Below are 8,396 nucleotides of genomic sequence, written 5' to 3'. Positions count from 1 at the left end.
TCACAATAAAGCAATTAATATCGTTATTGTACTCGCACAAATCTTATTAGTACGCCCCATTTAACACCTTTTAAGGAAACAATGCTTAAACATACACATTAAATCAGGTGTAAGGACTGAAGCGGCTTCACTTTCAACTTCACAGAAACAAGTGGAAACTATATCAATGATACAAAGCAAGCCGACAATTTAATGTCCTTATTAAAGCAGCCATTATCGGTTTTCTATAATTTCTTTATTTCCTTTAAATATTCTAAAACATTTTCAAAGACCCACTTTTGTAAGGACTCATCTTTCGCTATTGTTACTGCGAATTGTTAATGTATATGTAATGATGTTACGCTATTATCAAAATTCTATTAATTTTCTTATAATTGAGATTTTCACACTTTTTATCTTTGCGCGCATTAAATATCCTGCCATTGTTATCCTTTGTGTAGCTCTAATCACCTATTCGAGTTTATATGACCTTTCTTTTGTAAATTTTTTTAACAAGTGCATTGAAATGAAAATTTTTTTAGTTGATAGCATATATAATTATTTATTATATATGGTATATGGGTCACATTATTAACTGTGTTCATGAAAAAACTATAAAATTTGTTAGAAATAGGAATAGAAAGTCGTACGCTGCTTTCGTGGAATTTGAAAATGTCCTTTTTGAAATACCAGTAATAAATTTAATCTATTTAATGTCATATTTGCTTTTTAAATGTATAATTACAAAATGTTCTAAAATATAAGTAATACTCTATAATTGTATATAATATATATAATATAATCTATAATGATATGATAATATCAAATATATAAGAAAAATATTTGTATATATGATAATGTAAATATATATACTGTAAAACTGAGAAAGCTTAGTAACGCATATTAACTTCTTCATTTTAATTTTTATGAAGAGAAACATTTTGATCTTGACTGGCCTTTTCAATTCAGTCTTTTCAAAGTCTACTTCTATGACTTTGAAAAGACCTTAGGGTCTATGACCTTAGGGTCTCTAATGATTTTACTATACTTATACTTAGAATTCTATAAAATTGGCAGTGAAACATTTGGTAATCCTGTATAGTAACTTCACGTGGATTCCCTTAAAACAATTTCAAATAAATGCGTTAATATTTAAGTAAAAAAACACACATATATACACATTCTGCATAAAAAGTATTCTGAATTAATAAATAACGTACAAAAAAAATGATCCAACTGCAGTGCTTGACTAAATAATCCAAACATTTTTCGTAAGCTGAATGAGGTATGACTTCCAATTTTTATATCTAACCCCAAACGGATTGAAATGCCTGCTTTGAATTAATAATGGGTCCAGAATTTTTTATATGGTTAAAGAAATTTCTAGAGCATAACAAAAATAATTATAATAAAAACAGCTTATTTTTGTAATATTTTATAAATATATTAACATATATTAATATTTTATATTATATATATAAAACAGATATGATCTGTTTATATGTATAAGATTTAAGGACTTAATTTACATAAGCCTTTACGGAAACGGAAATTTAATCAATTTTATACATAATTTCAATATGAATAGTTTAAGGATTCATCAATATTTAGAGAATACAAAATAAACACGCAAATATTTTACGGATCAACGAAATTTCATGATCATCGATAAATTCCCACACACTGCCAAAAAGATGAAAAAATTAAAATAATAAGAGCAAACCTCAACAACAAAGGCAGATCAAAATATCTCACACCTACAATAACAATAACCTTTACGTCCGCTTTCAAATCAATTGAATCGATATCAACCCCTTTCCTTTAAAGATGGGTTCATAAAATTTAATAAATCAATTTTCTGTTATAGAGCAGAAAAAAGGACATTGAAATAAAAACAAAAATCAAAAATAAATTAATTTAGTTCGGTTTGGTTAGGTTCTCTATAAGAAACGCCTTCAGCTGCTTTTCACTGAACATAGAACGAATGTCCTACAGATAAATTCTTCATTAATAGCCTCGGTGTAAGGGGAGGATGTGTTTTATAATCAGTGAAGATATTTTAAAATATGCAATCGTTCGTGTTTGTTGGAAATTAATCGCTTTCAGCACATATTTTTGATTGATTTCTTGAACTCGATTTTTTTTAATTCAGTAGAATCTTTAACGGAAATAGTCAATGAATCAAATTTATTTATTTCAAGTGTAGAATACCTTAATTTTTTAATTTAATTAAAATTAAATGGAATACAAATTTAAAATTAGTATTTATTGATTAATGTGGAAAAAATTGTGAAATAAAATTTTAGTATTAATTTTTTACACTTCATTAAATCGTCACATACTAAAAATTTCTCTACATAAATGGTTATGTACCCATATATCCATAGAATAAATTATTTATTTTAGAAATCGGAACACGGAATTACAGAGTATAGAGTAAAAATCAGTTAATCGATAAGAATACGATAATGATTTGAACTAAGTACGCATACCGCGGTGTGGACTTTGTGCAAGGATCAGGAACATTGACAACACGAAGTATTATTAAGCATGAGCTGTCATTTCTTCTGGAAAGTGTGATATTTCTGATCACTGATTTATTTAAAATTTTTAGTCATATGAGCGTTTTATTTATTAGTATTGTCTATACTGAATTGGAAATTATCTCTCAGTAAAAAATTTTTCGATGTTGATTATTAACTAGTGTTAGATACTCCTTCTTCTATTTTTGACAAAGTAGTCTCAATATAAAAAATTCATTTGAAATTTTGAAATGTTGGTACAATATCAATTGTTGTGCCAAAAAATATTGATACTGTGAAAAAATTGATTATGTGCATTCTGGTATATTGTGACCATAAGGTAGCTATATGCATTAGTTTCACTAGCATTTATTATTTAGCAGTTAAGAAGATTTTTCCTATTGGGATGCCACATTATATGATAAGAGATCAAAAAAATTGTATTGCTTGGAGCAAACAAGCAATATAATGGCGATACTTCAAAACAGTTGCTTAATATTGTGATAAGTAATGCATCATGAATCTGTACCTATGAGTCTGAAACTAAATTGCTGTTGACTATATGAATCTTTGTAGTTAAACCAATTTGAACATTTTGACATAATTTTTTCGCAATCGAAGCACTTTGGAACAAATTATAGCATGTTTTTTCAGAAAAATTTGCTCCTCTTACATTAATAGAATTAAAGCAATTAATAATGGTAAACTCTAAATGGTACTCCGACTTTTTTTGTCAAAACTATTTGGAAAAAAAATAACAACTGTAACAAGAATGCTAACTATCATATATTAGCTTAAGCAATCACTTTTTCGAAGATATTGAAATAATGCGTCATTCGCTTTTGTGGCATCTAGAGACTTCTTCTCCGGCACATCAAAATCAAATATCGGGGAAAATAATTATCGTCCACTGATAAAATTATTAAATTTGATTTTTAAAGTCAATTATGGTATGACAAAAGAAACCATATTTCTATATAAAAACAATTGTTTTAATAGACACTTATTTTGAACAGTAGTGAATTACAGCAACAAAATTTTTTTATTATTTATTAATCAATTGATTATCAGTGGACTTGGAATTATTTCTTTTATTGTATTTGTATTTGTAAATAATTTTTTGAGACTGCAAGTAGCAAGGGTTAAACTCGTGCCCTTGCACGATCATATTTATTTTTATGCAATGATTACATTTCAATAATAAATATTTTATATGAGTAATAAAAAAATACTTTATCGTTTTCGAGTCAACGGAATCACTATATTTTTTTTCTGTGTTATATCTTAGTTTCTTAATAAGAATGTGGTACTGAAACGGTGAAAATCACTAATTATGGACAGCAGAAGGATATCTGCTGACATGCTACTGCAAACTATCAACCTTATACTACATATTATAAATATTTTTCGAAAACCTCTTTGTTTTAAATATAACAATTAAAAATAAATAAAAAAAAATTAAAAAGTTTAATTTATTATTATAAATTTACCAATAAATATGAATTTCAAAAATATGAAAAATTTTATATGTATACATGTATATTTTACATGTAGTTCAATTTTGATGTTGTGATATTATAAGATGGCACTAGTCCGATAGAAAACATATCTTCTAACACTTTGGCCGCTTTTCATTAAAAAAGAAAATGTTTTTCACTTTGACACTCTCCACATGCCAAATATTTGCATTGAAGGTTAGGTGATTTAAGTCTGAATACAAAACCACCATACAACCGTAAAGTCTTTTCTTTCGATGTGCCGGTATACATCGTACCCTCTGCGATCTATTGTTGAACTAAAAATATTTTTGAATAAGCAAATAATGACTTGTTACACTTTCTATATAATGGAAGAGAAAAGGAATATGCAAAGATGAATTTCAAAGGACACAATGCTGGAAAAAGGAAAACTTAGACAACTAGACGCTAAAATACAATTGCAATTTCATAACAATTCACGCCTTGACATTACAGTTTTTTGCCTAGTACTGGATATCCTTGAGGCCTTTGTGTTGTTTTGTAAGAAAGCGTTAAACCGATAATGCTGTTTGCTTTGTACTATGCATATTTCATTTGTGGCGCATGCTGGGTGTTGTAATATTTACAAATCTTATTTGTGTTCTATTGTTAGAAATATTATGCATACTGCTTGAAACAATGTCAAAGGATATAGAAAAACAATCACCTTTAACCTACAACTTTGCCGACAATATTTTCACTAAAATTGTTACACAAAACCAGCTGTTTTCATAAGTAAAAATATATCAGAGAAGAACTGGGAATGGATTTCAGTAGTTTGTCGCATTAATTTGCACAGTGGTTGAATTTACGCTGAAAACTGTGGTTGGTCAGGATCAAAGGAACGGCATTCAATGATGCAATGATATCAATGAAGTTCCAAAGAGTACCGCAAGTCATCAATGCCAAGCTAAAAGTCATTAAATTAAATAAAATATATTTCACGAAACTTATTTTTGTGTTATGGGAGATAAAGTGAAACCAAAATATTTCCTTGAAATAAATTAATTAAAACAAAGTTTGTTACTTAAGTCTTTCGTTACATTTTTTAATTAATTGATTTATATCGTAATAAAGTTCGACTGATTATGCTCTGCAGCGGCAATTAATTCAGTAATTATGAATATCCTTGTCACAATAACGCCCAGAGACACTTAGGATGAGCCATAATATTGGGATTAACTTTTTTCTTTCCATACGAATCTGCCCGCACATATATTAACTGTCACTGGAACCGTAACATTTTACTTGGGTTAACTCTGTATGCAAATATCCTAAGGCAAATGGTATAAATTTATTAATCATAAAGTTGAAGCTACAATCGTACTACTGTGCCACGCCACTTCGTACTGAGTTCAGATTAATCCGGCGCGCCGTCTGTAATGGCAGCACTCGACAACAATTTAAATGAGTTCAGTCGTCGCAGCAACAAGTCGTTATACTCGTTCCTGGCCATCTTCCCGTACTTGCATGGGTGTACAATTAAAATGTCAGTCTTTTCCATTGAAATAAAATATGAAATGAATATTTACGAAATAAAATGAAAATTTTCTTTAATTACGGCAAATTGCTGCGCATGCCCAATGACACTTGCAGTTCTGTTATTTCGTTTTTATTATGGCCTAAAGTCATTGGTTTGTGCTGTGCTCTTACCAAATTAAATCAAGGATTTTAGCTTAAAGAAATGCATTTATAATGTAAGCGTGCACAAAGGCAATTTTAATCATGTTGAGAAGCGGTAAATGAAATCAAAAGTGTAATGCCACATACCGCTGCCATCACCATCGCCATCGCCATCACGTAACCGGCTCGCCGACGGTGTTTCCAATGATGATATTGTGGCTAAGCTCTGCATTTCTGTGTATTACAGTGATAAAAATTATGTAAACTAATTGAGTCAGTCACGCAGAATTCTTAATATATCAATAATGGTATGGATGCACTTATAAATTTATTAAAGTACTCCATCATGACTTTAACATGCAATAAAACAATATTTTACAACTTCAGGATATAACTTAAAACAGTTTTACTTTCTTTCGAAATTTTGAATACGAAAATGAAATCGTTTTGTCACGTTCAATCATACCTAATTGTATTGAATAAAATAGGCTAAGATATAAATATGTACCGTTAATCTGATGATGGATATCACATCATGAGAAAAGAATATACTTCATAGATAAGTTACACGCGAACGAACTCTTCATAAAGCGATAATAAAACAAAAAAAAAGATACACTTTGATTAAAAAGATGATCGAATATCATATCATGAGAAAAGGATATATTCTTAAGCTAAATAAAATATGGGAAATGTTTTCATTGGTCTCGTACTATGCTTTTAAAAATACATTAGTTAGCGAATAGAAGAAAAACAGCTTTACTGAAAAATAAAAAATCTAAAAAAGCAACAAAAACATTGAACAATTTAAAATGTCAGTTGAAAAACATAAAACTCTACACTGTTCTTAAGTTAAGATCATATATGATCTGTTTAGAAAAAATTGACTTATATGACAACGATTCCATCACGTTTCGATCTAATATTTCAAAATACGGATAGCAAGATAAAATAAAGCCTACAGTAATTGTTTTTAATTTTAATAATTGTGCTGAGATAAATGAAATGCTGCTCAAAAAATTCTGTTAGCTCATAACACAATAGTCGTCTAATATTTGGAATATCTAATATTAATAATTAGTATATAACTATACATACCAAAAATTGCACCTTTGTTACATAAAATAGTTATAGTATAGAACTATAACCATATATAGGTCATACAGCTATATTTAGTAGTTAATATGAATAAAAGCAGTTACTGAAAAAACATCTGAAATATCTTACAAAATTGCTGCGAAATACTAAAGGTTTATATACAAAAGACGCAAGAAAATTTTTATAATAGTCCTTTCCCAAAGCAATATACTTAATCACACGGTACTAAATAAAGTCAAGGATAATACCTCGAGTTAATAAAGAGTTAAAGTGCTCAAGTCCATTGGCTCAAATAGCTTCAACATAATAGATAATACACTTAAACAAAACTGATAAAATGATTGTGACATTTGATTGATAGGTCGCTCCAAACCCTTTCGGTCTTGGCTGAATTTTTTCACAATTTTCGTTTGATTGATCAATAGGTTTCGGATCGCATGCATAAAAAGTATGTATTTTGTATCCATAAAATGTATCCAAAAAATTGAGTATTTTTGGCTCATCCTTTAAACTGATCTGGATCAATCCAAATGATATATTAACAGTATCAACAAGGTCTCCAATTGTTTTCCATGATGTGTTGTCCATCAGTTGGTGTTGTTGGTCATCTAACTTTAATAAAATTGTCAACACCCCTTGAAAATACTTTTTTTTTGACACATTATGGTAGCCGATGGCCTCCTTCAAGTAGAAATAACTGTTTTTCAAGCAGAACTTTTATCACGGGAATAAAATACCTATACCCTGACTTCTGTGCTTAATATAATCAGACATTTAAAAAATTCCTAAATAAAATTTATTTATTTACGAAACATATAAGTAGCTGTCAGACAAATCATTATACCGACATGGAATTTAACTCAGACGTTAGTGACAATAAAATCAGTCTCATAAGTCTCAAAAGTTCGCAGATTTTCAATTAAAAATTGTTCTTAATTTTTTTATATTTATTAATTAGTATTCCAGTAATTGAAATGAAATCAATATTATCACTTAGTATTTGGTAAGCACTGCTTAAGCAAACTAAGGTTTGTTTATGCCGCAATTTCAATATAAGAATATTTCACGCAATTAAAGTTCTTATTAACTAAAAAGCTCTTCTTCGAATTAAGATGTAAAGACATAATGGCATAAGAAACTATAGATTCCTTTATCTTAGCAATAATTCATTTCAACTTGTATGAAAGTGTATGTTTGTAGTTCTCAAATCATTTTAGAGGACCAATAATACTTCTTTGCATCTGACATATATCCTTACAACCATAATGTAAGCCAAAGAATGTAATATGATTTTCCTCTTATTTAGTAATAAAAATAAATAAAAATACTTTATTTCAAAAGAATATCTAAAACATTTGCTACACAAAAGCTTGCGCACTAAATGAAAATGTTACTAGCTACTTGAGGAGCTTCTCGGCCTATGTTTAATTGCCGCAGCGGCTATAACATTTAATCACCCACCGTGGGGCAAATACCATTTTTACGTCCCGACAATATATTCCGCAATGCAATTATAAATAAATTTTATTATAAGAAAAAGTTGCTTGATGAATGTTTTATTTGCGAATGCGGTATGCGGATCACGGGTCGTTGTTGTTGTCATTCTGATGATGATGCCGACACACGCCGCAGGATTTATGTTAAGACATACGTCACT

The sequence above is a fragment of the Teleopsis dalmanni genome, chromosome 1, assembly GCF_002237135.1.
Source record: "Teleopsis dalmanni isolate 2A chromosome 1, ASM223713v2, whole genome shotgun sequence".
NCBI lineage: Eukaryota > Metazoa > Arthropoda > Insecta > Diptera > Diopsidae > Teleopsis > Teleopsis dalmanni.
This window is presented reverse-complemented; position numbering follows the sequence as displayed.